The 17,078-nt window shown below is 39.8% G+C and overlaps 1 protein-coding gene across 2 annotated transcripts in view; it reads left to right on the forward strand.

Annotated features, from left to right (window-relative positions):
• COL8A1 (collagen type VIII alpha 1 chain) overlaps positions 1-17,078 on the forward strand; it is a 170,942-nt gene that overhangs the window by 135,058 nt on the left and 18,806 nt on the right. The gene's annotated exons all lie outside the window — the stretch shown is intronic.

Genomic DNA, 17,078 nt, shown 5'->3' on the forward strand with positions numbered 1-17,078 from the left:
CTGAAGGCCATCACTCACCAGAAGCCAAGGAAACCATAACTGCCCCAAATTCTCTCAGCACCTACCTGGACTTTTTTAAATAGGAGCTTCGTGTATAACAACATATTCTCTTGTCTTTAAGGTAACAAAAGATTAAGAATTATGTGTTATTTTTCTCTTATTTCCAATTCTTGTTTGCATTCTTTACATACAAGAGGTATTCAGAATTTTGTAAATAAATGGTTTTGCTCTAGTCTTCAATAACCCTGAGTTTTAATCTGGCAGCTCAATGACTATAAAGAGTAGAACAGCATTTGTTTTTTTGTTTTTTTTAAATCCAAATTCAATCATGGTGGGTGGGCATGAATATGGAAAGTGTGGAAAGTGTATGTGCCAGACACTATTCAATATTCAAAGTTCCTGCTCAATGAGGTGATAGGGTGTAATAACAGTCTCTCTGAGTTCCCATTCCAGTCCTGCTACTTACTGGCTGTGGGACCTTTAACACATATTTAAATTCTCTGGGCCTCATAGGTAAATAGAAACGATTATGATAATAGCTTCCATTTTGAAGGGATTTTTCTGAGGATTCATTGAGTTAATTGACATATGGTAGTTAAATAAAATAATCAATATAAAGTGCTATCAACACTGCCTGGAAAAGAGTAAGTAATCCATGTATGTTAGCTGTTGTGCTGAACCATTCCATAATTCAAGCATAATATTGTATCTTTCAGCACATAAAATAGTTGTATTTTTAAAAGAATTGATAAAGTAGTTCATCTTATTTTCTCTTTATGGTTATTAAGAGAACAGATATTATTATTAATAATATTTAACAGGATACAACCAGGAATAACAATATATACCTGCTGCCCTAGCCATCAAATATAGGCAATATAATAACATGCCTTGAAAATATGGCTTACAGAGACATGGTCCTGACTACCATGGAAACAGCTGGCTCACTCTCCTTGACTCTCCTCTGAGCAGGCCTCACCCTTCTGAGAATACAAGGAGCAGGGAGATCAGTCTTAGCTCTAGTCTGCTACTCAAATTCACACCAACAAACAGCTAGGGAATGAACTCCCAGACCAATATCCCATCCATTCAGCAAAGGGTATCTGATGAGACAGGCAATGCAACAAGCATGTATTTCTTGGTTTATACTCTCCACAGTCAGAGGGGATCACAGCAGGGCTGCAACATTAAAATGTTCCAAAACATACACACCAGTTTAAAATCTTTCTTGGAGACCAAATTCCTTTCTTCATGATCTTAACCTTTGCTGTACAAACCCTTTCCAAAGTCCCCAGGCCACTTTTCAAGGACCACTCATTGTACTAAATCTAGTTGCTGTTTACCTCATTAGCATGTGGTTTTCTCATTCTAATATCATTAACATAAGGCAAAGCTCCCTGTTGGCAAAGTAACCGGAGAAATGCTTAGTTGGTCCTTTAATTCTTTTTGGTCATATCCATGTTTTTGGCTTCCTGTCTGAGAATGTTACATTTATTCCTAAATTTATTAACATCTCATTTTATTTCTACTGGGTATCCTCATTACCTTCCTTCTTCAACACAATAGATTTCTCTTTGGATGCTTACACAATACATCAAAACTACATTTTTAATTCACAAAAGTGTTTCAATCATCATTCAATGCAAGCATTTGTGTATCAGCTGCTAGCTTAACAAACCCAGGACAGATTCTCTCTCTCTCTCTCTCTCTCTCTCTCTCTCTCTCTCTCTCTCTCTCTCTCTCTCTCTCTCTCTCTCTCTTATTAGTATAATGTTATTGTTTTTAAATATATTTTAATTGATTTCATAGAGAGGGAGAGACAGATAGAAACATCAGTGATCAGAGAGAATCATGGATCATCTCCCTCTTGCAGGCCCCCTATTGGGGATCAAGCCCACAACTGGGCATGTGTTCTGACCAGGTCAAACCATGACCTCTGGTTTACTGAACCACACTGGCAGGGCCAGGACAGAGTACCTCTTTTAAGGATGGTTTTGTGTATGGATATACCTAAGGTAACAGAATTGGTTGATAAAAGGTATATTAATATTATACTGAGTTCTGGAATTGCAGTAATAGCAAGAACGCAAATCCATATAATATTTACCATAATAGCTACCTTTTATTGAGTTTCTGCTAGTTGCCAGGTGGGTATCAGATATTTGTTATCAAATATTATCCCAATAAGGATTATCATTTCCATTTCCTGGGCTAAGAAATGGAAGTTCCTAAGGCTACACAGCTGGTAAGTGGCAGGGCAGGAATCCAAATCCAGGTGGCTCAGACTCCCCAGCCCACAGGCGCTCTCTCTCTTTTGCTGGCTGCCTCTCAGTTCATTGTGCCCAGTCACTGCAGTACACTTGGGAAGGAATAAATGAAACTCAAACCACTCAGCCAATCCATGCATTAAAGTTTGGGAAGCAAATTATCACTAGAATTAACTGGGAAATGAAAACTAAATTTATGTCCCTGGTTTATTGTATAGTCCTTCAATAATACTTTATTTTCTCCTAGTGTTCTACTTGAGGGAAAATGTGGTGCTACTAAAAATAATATTCATCATAATAACTGAACTCCACATTTGGACGCAATTGCTGCTGAGAGTTAAAGATGACATTCTCTAGGGAAGGGAGGCTCTCTCATGACGTCACATTGCACATTTGTACAAAGCATTAACTCCTTTGGCTCTCCCAATATTTTTTTGTGTACTAGCTCAACAATAGTAAGTGTAGTAGTGTGTTGCCTTCAAAGAGATGGAACCTCCTGCAAGCATTAAGTAAGCCATGGTTCATCTTTTCCCTGTGGGTTTTATCCCACAGCACAGAAGCCGACACCATGTACAGTACCACCCCATTCGTTCCCTTTAGAGAACTCTTTCTCTGATGAATTGGGATCTTACCCACTTCACCACAATTCATTAATCCTGGAGCTCCTCAGACATGAGGTTTTCATTTAATATTTAACTTTGGCTCAGAGGCATTTTTAAGTTTCTCCAGCCCAAAGCTTGGAAGTGAGCTAAAGAAAGGTAGCCAGAAGAACTCTGCAACAATATTTTTTAAACCTTCTTATGTCCAGATTTGAAAATGCATACATTTATTTTTTCTTTAGGAAGAGCAATAACTCTGAGCTGACATGATTTTAATAGTGTTCTTGGTAACAGCTGATGGATCCAAAATGGTTGTTTTGGTGTGTGTGTGTGTGTGTGTGTGTGTGTGTGTGTGTGTGTGTTTGGGGGAGGAGAATGGGGGGAGGGGGTAAAAGAAAAAAAGAAATCTCAAATATCTCCCAATTACCCATGATAACCTGGCTCAGTCCTGCAGAGGATTAGGAGTGTTTCTTTCATAAAGTCACATTTCATTAGGGTGAACAGTTTGTTCCAACTCAAATATATTGCAGCCCATCATCACCATTTCAGTTGATTATCAAAAAGTGGATCAACATAAAACGCATCTTGCCACTGGGACTCATGCAGACAAAGAGTAGAAATGCATGATACTACAAAAGGCAAAGCAAATGTCTCACAATGAAGGAGTAAGAAGTAAAGAAATGAATGATAATAATAAGACATATTTCTCAGAATGAGTTAGCATGAGAAACCAACACTAAAAGAATGATTTCAAATCCCTGTGAAAGGAGTATTGTGTCATCCTTCTTTGAATTGTGACAAAAAGATTATTATAAATTATAAAATACAGTGGAAACTCATGTGCACAAAGCTAAAATTTAATCGAGATGAACTATTATTAACTATTTCAAAAAGATGAAAATTTTACTTTTTTCAAAGTAAAGAATTGGTAAATTAGTAGCAAAGTTATAAGAGCAAAATTAAAATTTCTTTTAGCCAAAAACATCTTATGTTCCTGGATGCCACAACCCAAACTCCAGAGCAGTGATTTTCATATCATGGCTCACATAAACTAATTACTAAAATTCTTATATCTGACAAAAAAAATAGGTATAATTTTTATTCATTCACATTCAATAGCTATTATTGTGTTGGTTGTTGCCATTTTTTAATTTGACAATCTAAGGGAAAAGAGGTCAGTGCCCCTGACTAAATAGTCAGGTATTGCATGTTTTAAAGATTCTTGCTGCACACTAGTTGAAAATCGCAGCTCTAAAGAGCTAAACTCCGAGACTCTTTATTTTTCCCCCCTGAAATTGTTCCCATAATCAAGTACCAAATCTCCTGGCCTGGTTCTACATGTACTAAAATGACCACATGCGACTCACAGCTTATTATCAGCTGTTGGCAGAATGGAACCTTCTGGCGATATGGGCAGTGACACATCAAGGGCTGACATTTATAAATCACTGGTTACCAGGCTGTTCAGAGCACTCTGTATGGGAAAAATATCACTTACTCCTTACAACACTCCAGTGTCATATGTATTACTAGTTATCACCATTTCTTTAATAGGTGAAAAGTGTGAGATACAGAGAGGTAAGCCACTCGCTTAGACCACACAGGCTGTGAGTGGCAGAGGCAGAATTTAAACCTAAGCATCTGGTTTAGGTCCCAACCTGTAACCACTCTGCTGTGCTGTATCTCACACATACCATCTTCCAGTCAGCCTACCCATCAGGCTTCCCAGTGGGCTGCCTTCTGAACAGATTAAAAAAATGGTGGCATAGCACCTGTGGGTACAGTCCTCAGACCACTACCCTTACTCTTCTTGGTGTCCTGAGCCTTTACCCTTTCTCCTCTCTGAGGTGTCACATCCTCAGAAACTCTATCTGCCCAGCCCTCCATTCCAGCTTGTACCTTCTCATGAGATAATGGCCTCCATTAGAGAATAGGTAAAAGTTAATCAGATCAAAATTATTAACACTAATGTGTGAATAAGTTAGTAGGATTGAATATTTGTATTTCAGAAAAGGGTTTTATTAGTCCAAATGGATTACACCAGAGGGGATTTTGTTATTATTTGGTTCTTTGTGTGGTGCTTATGGTATATATAGAACACAGCATTTGGAGTCCGAGAGAAGTTGAGATCCTAGTTCTGCCAGTACAGTTGGGCAAGTCACTCAATATTCTGAATCTCAGGTTCCTCATCTATTTTTTAAAAGGCAATAACTTCATAGTAGAGTTGTTGAAATTAAATAAGATAATATATGTCTAGAACCTTAATACTATCTAGAACATGATAGGCATTTCATTAATGTCAGTATTTATTCTGTTCTTTTAGTACTTTCCAGAACAATGGGACCATGGGGCTAACCTCTGATATAGATTGCCATCATTTTACCAAGGAAACCAGATTGGCAAGCCCCTTGTTGCTAGTAAGGTCAGACAGGCTGCTATCTGCCTTTTTGGCAGCCTGCCCCTATTCCTGGGCCGCTAGAAAGGAGAATGAGCCAGTAGGAGCTTTGGAAGGCTGGTGAAACTACAGTTTCATCAGACACCCCTATTCATGATGTTGGCATCATGTAGAATTATATGCCAAAAGGGAACAGCCTGTTTTTTAAAGAGATTCATCAACACTGCCTACAAACATTAATTCACTCAACAGCATGGGTTCACCTACTCCTATGTGCCAAATGTAAGCCCTAGGGAAGGCAAAAATAAAAGCAGCAAACATGTACTTCACAGCAGAAGTAACAATAGAGAGAATAAAAAAGAAGCCCTGCACTCATAAGACAAAATCAAACTCAGAGAATAGTTATAAACATCCACGGTGATATCTACTTAATTATTCATTCTCCAAACTTTTATTGTGGACATACTATGTGTCAGCCACTAGGAAAACAGCACAGTGGATAAGACAGGCCAGGTTTTCTCTCACAGAGTTTACAGACATAGCATGGGAGATATACAATGAATAAAATAAGCAAGATAGTTTCAGCTATTGAGGAAGGTTATAAATGAGGCAATATGATAGAGAATGACCATTTTGGGGTATTGTCTTGGCCAAAGTGGGCAGAAAAGACTTTTATGAGAGGATGGCATTTAGTTGCAACTTACATGACATGAAAAAGAACCAGCTGTGTGCAGAGCTGGGGAAAGAGTATTAGGACAGAAAAAAAACAGCATGTGCAAAGGCCCTGGGAACAAATTGGTGAATTCAAAGAACAAAGAAAGTCAATGTGACTGGCCCTTAATCAACAATAGGGGTGAAACAGCTTGGCAGAAACCAATGAGATAGGGATCCTTAAACCATGAAGGGAAGAGCTTTCAGCAGAAAAGTTCTGTTCTCTGAGCTACATTTATTTTAATGATAAAGAATCTATATATATAAAAGGCTAAAATGCTGTGTCCCATCATCCATGACATGCACTGACCACCAGGGGGCAGTTGCTCAACACAAGAGCTGCTGTGACACACACAGAAAAAATGGCACCACAGACATGGTGCCCACAAAGCAACATTCAGCTTCTCCCAAGTGGGACACAGGCCCACCACCACCCCAGAGCAGCAGCCCACCAAATTGCAGCCAACACTGCCAAAACCTCATGGTGCAAAATGTGGCCCACAGCCCAGCCCAGCCCAGCCTGGAAACAGTCACTGTGGGCACTGGGTAATAATGTCCCGTATCAATGCCAGGCTGCTTCTCTCTAGCAACGACTAGCCTCTTTGCAGTTTCTTCAGCCCAAGAACACAACTTGCTTTATAGCCAGGTGCAAACATTTCACACTTTAACCAAATATCTGTGAAGTGTTATCCCATGCTTCATCTCCTTTAATCCTCACAGAAGTCCTGGAGTAGGTAGATAAGAGACTCAGTTGAATCCTACTTTCTTTTTATCAGCTGGAAAACAGAGATTTAGAAAGTTTAGAAACTTGACCCTACTGAAAAGAAGTAAGAAATGGAGGACCTTGAAAATGACTTCAGGTTTTCTCACTGTAGGATATAGTCAAACACAGCTGCAGTTAAATATTTTACCCTTTGTTCTCCCTGTGTGGTCTACAATAATAATCTGCTTCGTGTTGGTAGTTACTGCTGTGTTCCTGACAATTATCTGAAAGAGAAGTTGGGGTGCTTCACTGGGCTATAAAAAGTTTAGCTACATCAGAAAGAGGGTCTAATTATGCAAGTTTATTCTATATCTATAAAGGCTAAGTGGACTTGTGCATGCACAATACATATAAAGCTCTCCCTAGTGCCAATCACATGTGTGTGTTTCAATCTGTCATTGTCAATCATGAATTTGATTGACACTTCTATTATAGAGAAAGGGCAAATAACAATATTAAAATATTTATTCTAATTAATTTCCTTTCAATATGCATGAATTCATGCACTGGACCACTAGGGTTTATATAATAACGCTTTAACAAAGATAAATGGGTTCAGAAGAATAAGTATTTTATTACATTATACACACAGTGACTATCAATTTTCAAATAATTATAACATAAAATATACTAATTCTAACTAGAAATACTAGTATATGTAGTTTCAGCATCAGTAGGTTAAAAGTTAAGATTCAGAAGTCATTTGGGGACATTCAGTGACTCAAGTGTATTTCATTAAATTCTGACTGAAAAGATGCCAGGTAAAGTAAACTCTATTTGAAATTAACACTCTCCCAGCCTATTGTGCATTCTATGGAACGAACATGTTTGTGTTGGAACCTTTCAGCTCATCAAGCCAGGTTTGTGATGTATGTGAATTCTGCACAGCTGAGAGTAAGCCAGGGCTTCCTTGGTGGTTTCCATTCATGAAAATCCCAGCTTGCTAACTCTGAATGTGCTCATGGACCCAAATTGTGGCACCTGAAAGGTGCTTCTGGAATCCCAGCCTGCCCCCCTCTCACGATGAGATGGGCATCTGGTGAGATCTGAGAGTCATCAGAGGCCACCTTCCCCCAAAGATCCTCCTATTGATCCTCAAACTCCTGGGCGTCCTCATCACAAATTTCTCCTTGGGGAGATGGAAACTCCATTAAAATCAAATCTTTGATCCTGGAGGAGTAACCCAGTGATACTGCTGTCAGTCATGAATACCTTCCAGTGGTTTCTTAAATTACCTGGTTGTTGCTTAGCAACTTTTTTTTTTAAGTCATGGGAGACATTTGGGAACTTCAAAATGTGCCTTTAAAAAGAGCAGGTTGATAAATAACCTGTGATACATGCAGACAATGGGCTTTTTTCAGCACTAGACATAATTGAGCTAAGCAAGCCATGAAAAGACATGGAGGACCATAATGCATATTAGTAAATGAAAGATGTCAATAGGCTGCATACTGTATGATTCCAACTGGAAAAAGCAAAAAACCATTGAGACAGTAAGATGACCAATAGTTGCCAGAAAGAGAGAGGTCTGAACGGCAGAGCACAGCGGAGTTTTAGAGCACTAAAACTATTCTGCAACGTACTACAATGCTGGATACATGTAATTATACATTTGTCAAAACCCCTAGTATGTAAATCACCAAGCTTGTACCTCAATGTAAACTATGGACTTTGATGACAGTGATGTGTCCGTGTAGGTTCATCAGCTATAACAAATGTACCATTCTGGTGTGGGATATTGATAGTGGGGAAGACTGTTTTGTTCAGTTTTGCTGTAAACAAAAAAAAAATTATCTAAAAATAAAGTTTATTTTTGAGTTAACTAATGTAACACCTAATAAATTATTAATAGAATTTTATCTTTTAAGTGAAGGAAAAGGTTATGAGGAAGGTGTCCATGAGCAATCCTCAGCAGCAGGATGGGGATGCCAAAAAGACGCGAGGTCACCAGAAAAGAGGGAACCGTGAGCACACTCCCCATGACTTCTCCTGGGCATTTGCTCTGCGAAGGTCGGGGCTTAGAGATGTGGGGAGCAGTGTGCCCAGCCTTCTTGGCAGTATTTGTACTGATGGGAACAAAGAACCCCACATAACAATGATCTTGGGAGCACATGTTAACTTAGTTGGACTGCCTTCCTGAGGCATTGATGCCATGGATTCTTCTAGCAGCTTTAATCCGGTGTAATCCTGAAGCGTTAAGGCCTCTGGAGACAGACCATCAGATTCGAATCCTGCTATGCTGCCTACTGGTTGTGTGAGAACTTGGAGCAAGTTATTTAACCTCCTGGGGACCCCCTCACCCCAATTTCTTTAGCCCCCTCATTTCTACAAATGCAAAATCTCTTTCACTCAGGCTTTGGGGCTTTATTCCTTGTTCACACTCAGTTAATTAAAAGTGTTGCTGGCAGCATGCTTCTGAACTCCATGTCCCTTCTGTATTGTAAGTTCACAATCATTGCCCCCTGGTTTCAATGTGATGCCATGGATGGGAGGGCAAATTTAACTTGTGCTTCAAAATGCCTTTGCTGTGTGTCCTTAATTGGGTTGAAAGCACTTGTTCCACACAGAGAAATATATTTTAATGTGCGACACTCTTCTACAGGGCCTGCTGTTTCTGGGTTTAATGTCTCCAGCACTTAGACTCTAATGAAAACTGATTTTGATTTTTATTTTAGGTCCTTTAGCTTCAAATTTTTTAAAGTCTGAACTCTTTGGGTCCTCATTTTCTTGTTTGCAAAATAAACAAGTATCGTTGGGATTGTATTAAATGAGATGGTTTATGTAAAGCACCTAGCACAGAGTCTGGCACTTAGTAAATATTTATTCCAAGTTTGTTACTCCTGATATTATGAGAAGTATTTAAAACACTCTAAGCCCTCATAAAATATGTATTCAATGAATTAATAATAACAGGACTTCAATAAACCCCTGATGGTTCCATTGTCAGAAGTGATAGGTAATGCTTGGTTTCCATGTCACAGTGAGCATATTAATCAAGATGTTAAGGGCAGTGGTAACCAGGAGTCAGTCAAACTATCCTCCAACAAGATTCCACTGCTCTTCAGTACGTTTCTGCTCTCATTGTTATCTGCCCCTACATGTTTCATGAATCTGACCGGACACAAAATAAGTGAAGATTCAGGCTATTATAACTTCTATTCACGTAAGATCTTTATTTTTTACTTTAAAATAATTTTGTAGCAACTTGACCTATTTGAAGGAAAATCCTCATGTAAATTGTAATACATAATTATGTATTTTATGTTTACTCTCAAAGATCCTTCAACAGATGCTGGGAATACCCATTTCTTTCCCAATCAAAACTCAGAAACAAGCAAACAGCCAACTTTTGTGTCTCTGTACCACTGTGCCCAAATGATAACTACAGGTAGATGGGGAGAGAAATGATAGGCTGGAAATGGTTGGATTATACATATATAGGAAAAGGGATTTTCAGTTATCATTTGATTTTGGTAGAAGCTAGAACAAGTAAAGTTCAGCAGTAAGAACCTTATACAGCTTCTCTAAAAAAAAAAAAAAAAAAAAGTCCAGGATATCATTGTATGCTAATATGTAAGTCTAATAATTCTTTTCCTGCCTCAGACTTCTCATGAATAACTCATTATTTTTAATGTGCTTCTGTATAAAGCCAGATGCTAATAGAGATAGTTCACGAGTTATTTATTTTTGCTATGCAACGTCTTCTGTTTGCATTCCTTGTGAACCTTGTTGAGACTGACATTAAATTAAGTTTGTTTTTTATGGATACACATCAAGGACTAGAAAGCAGAAGAAGCTTAATCACATGCTGGACTATGGAGGGAAGCCAGCTTGGGATTGTAAAAATTCTGGCAATTATCATCCAAGTAAGTTGGTCAGCCCAACACACATAAACAGGAATTGAATGTTTCCCTGTGACTAAGTTCACAGAGATGGAAAATGACGCAGGGAAGGAGTCTGAATAGTCAGCACTAGCCAAGCCCTCTAGACTGTGAGTCATTCCAGGACAGGGACTTCACTCTCCACTTATTATTGTGTCTACAGCACCTGGCACTTGCTAAGTACTAAACACTGCTGAATAGATGGATCAATGAGTTAATTAATGGGTGAGAGCATGCCTCTGCATTATTTATATCTTAGAACTTCAATCCCAAGTAGAGCCCTGGAGTAGGATCTGGAGGTTGTCCTGCATACAAAGGCAAATGGCCAAGCAGTGATTTTTAGGGAAATTTTACAGAGAGAAAAGCAGTGGTTGGTGAGAAGATATCCTGTTGTCTTTTATACATTCCAACCTAGGGTCATGCACAAAGATCCAGCAGGCCCGGAAGTCAGAACCCAAGAGAGGGAGCTTGCCCCTTGGCCTGTGAGACATTAAAACTTTTTTACTAGGGAAGCACCAGCCCTACCCCAGTGCAGTCAATAGCCCAACCACATAGCAGAACTTTGGCTTCTGCCCTCTCTGGCTACTCAATCATGGCTAACGCAGGTGCCATCCCCTCTCCTATCTGGAAGATGGGGTCTAAGCCTCACAAATGACCAGGACTTTCATCATAGGCACAAATTTAGGGTGTGCCTTAGCCACTTTCCCTGAAGATCTGCTGGAGCTTAACTCGTTGCCTGAGAGTCCAACCTACTCGATCCTTCTAGAAGACATTAATTCTTGCTTCTCAGTGGTTACATGAATTAATCATGCCATCATTACCAGGTCTTCTCCCAGGAGCTGCTGGAGATGCTTCCTGGCAAGGCTTTCTAAGATATCTGTTACCTTACACCTCCATGTTATTCTCTATCCATTCCCCACCCAGTCCCCCTTCTTCTAAATGCCCTGAGTCCCAGTTCCTTAAGCACTGTTTATTATATGTCAATCATCTGTCAAAAATAAATAAATCTCTAAAATGAATGAGCTTTCCCAGATTCTGGAACTGTAACAACAATTGTAGGCACTCAGCAGACCTGCAGAGGTGTGTTTTGGTCCTAAGTAGGGATGGGCATCTTTAATACCGCCCTAGTCAATCCCATGGACATTTCTTCCTTGCCTATGGGAAGTCTGTCCATGAGTCTAGAAGAGGAAAGATGATTTGGTTCACCCCCTCTCTGGCTTTTGAAAACATGAGTTTTTATTAGAGCTCAGGTTTCAAATAGGCTGCTAAGTTGCAGACACCAAGTGGGAATCAGAAATCTAGAAATGAGCAAAGCAATCAGGGATGGAATTGGAAAAGGACAAGGGAAATAGAAGAAGCAGGCACAAGAGAAAAGGGGGCAACATAAAGGCAGGTCAAGAAAGAAAGCCAGACCAGTTTCCTTGTATTTTTTTCAGACATGTTTATCTTTGCCTTGGGTTGCCATTGAGGTAGAAATGACACCTTAGTCATGCATGACTTCTCAATAGTTCCTAGGGTGGTGGTTGAAAACACATTAGTTGAATGTGATAAGTAAGAAAACTGAAGTGGGCCGAAACGGGTTTGGCTCAGTGGATAGAGTGTCAGTCTGCAGAAGGTCCCAGGTTCAATTCTGGTCAAGGGCATGTACCTTAGTTGCGGGCACATCCTCAGTACGGGGTGTGCAGGAGGCAGCTGATCGATATTTCTCTCTCATCGATATTTCTAACTTTCTGTCCCTCTCCCTTCCTCTCTGTAAAAAATCAATAAAATAAAAAAAAAATTTTAAAAAGAAAACTGAGTGGTATGTGATAATGAGCTGGGTGGAATGGGTCATGGTGACTACCTCACTGTCATTGCATGCCATCTTGTTAACTTCATTTTTTAAGCAAGCAAAAGAAGAAATAAATGAAAGTAGTTAATTCTTTTTTTAAAATATATTTTATTGATTTTTCACAGAGTGGAAGAGAGAGGGATAGAGAGTTAGAAACATCGATAAGAGAGAATCATCGATCAGCTGCCTCTTGCACATCCCCTACTGGGGATGTGCCCGCAACCAAGGTACATGCCCTTGCCCGGAATCGAACCCAGGACCTTTCAGTCCATAGGCTGACGTTTTATCCACTGAGCCAAACCGGTCCCGGAGAAAATAGTTAATTCTAATGGTAACTTGCATGACAGTAAGTGAAACCCCCTCTCTTGGGGGATTTTTCTGTTCAATATCCAGATTCTATTATTCTTATAGCAGAAAAGCCAGAAGTTTACAAGAGCTGAGCAGTTTCCCCAAGCCATACAGAGGCAAGTGTCACACTCAGGACAGACACTCTTATTTTTCAATACTCAGGGCTATGACTGTGAGAAGAGGAAATTGAACCTCATAGGATGTTCTATTCCAGAGTGGACACATATTAAATATAAGATTCAAATGAATTAATATAAAATGTGGGGCCCTAACTGGTTTGGCTCAAGAAATAGAGCATAATCCTGTGGACTGAAAAGTCCCAAGTTCAATTCCAGTCAAAGGTGCATACTTTGGTTGCAGACTCGATCCCTGGCCCTGGTCGGGGCGCATGCAGGAAGCAACAAATTGCTCTCTCTCTCTCTCTCTCTCTCTCTCTCTCTCTCTCTCTCTCTCTCTCTCTCTCTTTCTCCCGCCCCCCCCCCCTTCCTTCTATTCTCTCTAAATATCAATGGAAAAAATATCCTCAGGTGAGGATTAACTATACTAGAGGCCAGGAACATAAAAATTCATGCACTGGAGGGGTGGTCCCTCAGCCCAGCCTACCCCCTCTCACAGTCCGGGAGCCCTCAGAGGCGAGAAGCAACCTGGTGATCAGGGGAAGGCAATGCCCCATTACACCTCTGCTGCTGCCACTGCAGGCAGTGCAAGCCTCAGCCAGCCCTGGTTACCTGAGCCTCAGGAGGCCTTGGGTGGCTGGGCAGCTGCCACCCAAGGCTTATCTGTGCCTCAGGCCAGCCCTGAGTGGCTGTGGGTTGAGGGACTGGGGAACTCCGGAGGCGCCCAGAGGGGCTGAAAGGACTGGACGCCGCCATCTTTTGGCTGTGAGTGCTGCCATCTTTGAGGGCAGGGCAGTAAATTAGCATATTCTTTCCTTATTGTCTGTGAGGATCTTTGCAATGGCATGAGGATCAATTAGTATATTCCCTCTTTATTACATAGGAGATATACACTGAATGGCCAGATTATTATGATCTCAGTGAATATCCTACATAATAAAAGGCTAATATGCAAATTGTTCCCTTGACCAGGAGTTTGACCAGCAGGCAGGCCAGCCAACCACCCATGTCCCCTTCCCCTGGCCAGGCTGGCTGGACCCCACCCATGCACGAATTCATGCACCAGGCCTCTAAACACACACACACACACACACACACACACACACTCTGAGTGGCCAGATTATTATGCATTCAGAGATCATAATAATCTGTCCACTCAGTGGATATAGATATAGATAGATTTAGATATAGATATAGATAGATAGATAGATATAGATAGATAGAGATAGAGATATCAGACTATACAAAATTGAAATGGGATCATGAACAACCCCAATCCATAATCTTTTTGCTATTAGGATTGAGAGCAAGTTCTTGTTCTGCTCTTCTGGTATTCAGATACACTTTCTATTTGTTATTTATAAATTTATTTAAAGGAATACAAGGCAAGTTCACACAGGCTGAACTGGGCCTCTTTATAATGCAAATACTTTCCAATGAGGAAAAAAGTACTGAAAGATGGTAAGTTTGTCTTCTGACAATATTTCCCAGACATTTTTTTCATTGTTAGCAAAGCTCTCTTGGAGTGTAACTAAGTTTTTGAGGAATGGTAAGTTTAAAGCAAGGGAAAGGAAAATTTCAATCAGAACCAAGCTGCCCCCACTCCTTTATTTTTAAACAGAACCATCAAAGGCCAGCTAACGGAAATATACTTAAGTGGCATTAATTCATCCCTACGAGGCTCTCCAAGAGTTTTATTGCTACATAAGGGAAAACCATAAACCAGCAGGAGGAGAAAGCAAGGAAAATAAGTCTGGGGAGTCGCCTCATGTTAGAAAGCGAGCAGGTGGTCAATAATGTGTCCTTGGCTGGTTTCCACAGCGAGGAGACAGACATTCATGGCAAGGTTGTGGCCCACAAAACAGGCAATCACAAGGAAAAGAATCGTGGAACTTTGCAAAGTCCTGCTGAAGAGTTCAAGAGTATAAAATAATAAAATGCTCATCTCTCATCCTCTTCTCAGTGCCCATTCAAGTTCTTGTTAATGCTCTACAATCGAAATTGAATATTAAGAATGGGGATTGAGAAGGGGCTTGATGCAGGCAGACAAAGGAGGGAAAATAGAGACATCTGTAATTGGGTCAAAAGTAAAAAATAAAATAAAATAAACAAAGACTGGGGGTTGAGGAAAAGATGTCTTCATGATCCTGTCATTCATCTAAGCCACGCCTAAGTGAGACCTTACAGAGATTTAAAACATCCTGTGATGAATGAAAATTATCACCTCAAGATTATTTTTCTTTCAACCAACCTTTCCCTGTTTTTTACAAGTTTTTTTTATAATAAAAGAAAGAACACTTTGTATTAATCCATAAGGAAGAATTGGCTATTATGTAGGATTTTCCATCCTTGTGAGCTGGCAACAGACACCAGGACACAAAATTAGGAGAATGAGAATGAAAATAGACATATGAGAAACATTGATTCAGTGTTCAGAAAACGTGATGTTTTCTCCCCCCTCCGCACCATCTAATATCTTATTTTAACATTAGAAAAATGGGGGAGGGGACAGGAGGGAAATATGATGGTGCCACTCTTGTATTTGTTTCACAGCATTTACAAAGCCTACTTTGAACACAGTTATGAACTAGGTGCAAAGAGGATTCCCAGAAATTTTTAAGTATTTAAATTTAAATATTTAAATTAAATTAAATTTAAATAGCCTAAATTCTGTAACTATTCCCACAAGGCCAGCATGCTACTATCATCTTCCAGAAAGTCTTTGGTTCTCTAAATTTCAAAGCCAAAGCCTTTTGCAGTCAATACAAAAACAGGCTACTGATTGGCCAGTTCACTAAGAGAAGGGAGGGCAGAAGCTTGCATATGATAAGTAGGTAAACAGGTTGCACTGAGAGGCAGAAACACAAAGTACTTATTACCACTTATCTTTACCTCACCTTTCTTTGGAATTTCAGCCTAAGGGACAATTGGTCAGCCTAATTTTCATAATAGGTCTGGAGCAGAATGAAGACAAAAATCCCCTGCAATTCTTCAAAACTAGGACTACAATAAAGTAAAATGTTGCAGGCTATGTGCTCATAATCCCTTCCACTGCCACTTCCCTTCTTCCTTGTCATACTCATCTTCTTTGTCCTCCTCTTTTAAGAAATAGCTAACACAGAGTACTTACTATATCTAGACACTTTTCTAAGCGTTTCACTTGTATTAATTCCCTTAATCTCCTCAACAATTTCATAAGTCAGGTAATGTTATCATCATCTCCAATTTATCATAAGGAAATGGGAGCACAGAGAGGTTAAGTAATTTGCTTAATGTCACAGACCTAGCCTGGCCAGCATGGCCCAGTGGTTGAACATCAACCTATGAACCAGGAGGTCATGGTTCAATTCTCAATCAGGGCACATGCTTGGGTTGTGGGCTCAATCCCCAGTGTAGGGTGTACAGGAGGCAACCAGTCAATGGTTCTTTCTCATCATTGATGTTTCTATCTCTTTATCCCTCTCCCTTCCTCTCTGAAATCAATGAAAATATTTTTTAATTGAGAGTAGATATACAATGGTATCATGACAGAGAAGTGACTACACCTAACTCTCTCATCTCCAATTCAGTTACCTAATCACACTCTAAATCCGAAGAAATAACCTTTGCAAAACATGTCCATCAGTGGAATTACATGTTTCTGTAAATTCTTTGTGCCTTGTGGTGAGTTTTGCTCATAAAAAGAAGAATCTCTACACACTCCCAGCCTCCTTAACTTAGATATCCCCGAGAACTGGCATTTATTACATAATTCATTGTCTTTTCCTTTCTCATACCCCCATTTTCTCTGAAAAATGTTCAGTAAATTAACTGTGAAAAGCTTACGATTTTTCCTCCCAGACAGCACATCCATCTCTCTCTCCCTCAAAATAAATTCCATCCCTTAAAGAAATGGAACTTCCAACACCAAGATAGCTGTGGTTTGGTTGCTTTCAATGCTTTGCCTGTGTTCAAAGGGCAGGCTGTTACCACGTGGCCTAATTATCTAGATGGAGCTGTGGTTGAAAAGTGATGGATTTAAGAGACTGCCCTCTTTGTGGCTGACAATTTATCACAAGTTGGTGTTTTAGGCTTAGACTCAGCTTAAAAACTAACATTTTTTCATTTAAATTCATTTTTTTGGGAACAGTCCTACAAAATGATCGTAGTATTCTTGAACTATGCAAC

Source organism: Pipistrellus kuhlii, unplaced genomic scaffold, assembly GCF_014108245.1.
Source record: "Pipistrellus kuhlii isolate mPipKuh1 unplaced genomic scaffold, mPipKuh1.p scaffold_m20_p_2, whole genome shotgun sequence".
NCBI classification, from domain to species: domain Eukaryota; kingdom Metazoa; phylum Chordata; class Mammalia; order Chiroptera; family Vespertilionidae; genus Pipistrellus; species Pipistrellus kuhlii.